At 42.0% G+C, this 591-nt stretch overlaps 1 non-coding gene across 1 annotated transcript; it reads right to left on the bottom strand.

Moving 5' to 3' along the window:
• Positions 1-238: 238 nt before the first annotated feature.
• LOC141637084 (small nucleolar RNA R71) lies at positions 239-345 on the bottom strand. Its single transcript, XR_012541646.1, has one exon. It is a non-coding gene; the product is annotated as a small nucleolar RNA R71 (small nucleolar RNA).
• Positions 346-591: the final 246 nt, after the last annotated feature.

Here is a 591-nt window from a genome sequence, read left to right as displayed (position 1 = left end):
GGGGATGCCTAGTGAAGACCCTCACTCTCATATGGAGACCTTTTGTGACTATTGTGATGCGATTTATCAAACCGGTGTAACTCAAGACCAAATTCGATGGGTCTTATTTCCTTTTTCTCTAATTGGCACCGCGAAACAATGGTTGAAGAGCCTTGATAAGGCCACTCTCGGAATTGATTCTTGGAAAAAGTTGGCTCTAGCTTTCTACAAAAAGTTCTATCCACCGGAAAGGACTAACATGCTAAGAGCTCAAATTACGGGTTTTAAGCAAAGGGATGAAGAATATTTGTATGAAGCTTGGGAGCGGTTCAAAGGAATTTGTCGCTCATGTCCTCACCATGGACTTAGCGAGTGGTTCTTGGTACAACAATTTTGGAACGGTCTATATGAAGATTCAAGGAACATTCTCAATAAGGGATCAAATGGAATGTTCACCGAAGTTGATGACAATCAAACATGGAACAAAATTGAGGAAATGGCGGTCCATAACTCACAATATAGTAGACCTCGCAAGGCTACTAGAGGAGGAAAGCATGAAGTGGACTCCGTTACTCAATTGGGTGCTCAACTTAGTGGTCACATTGATACCAT

This window comes from Silene latifolia, chromosome Y (assembly GCF_048544455.1).
Source record: "Silene latifolia isolate original U9 population chromosome Y, ASM4854445v1, whole genome shotgun sequence".
NCBI lineage: Eukaryota > Viridiplantae > Streptophyta > Magnoliopsida > Caryophyllales > Caryophyllaceae > Silene > Silene latifolia.
This window is presented reverse-complemented; position numbering and strand designations above follow the sequence as displayed.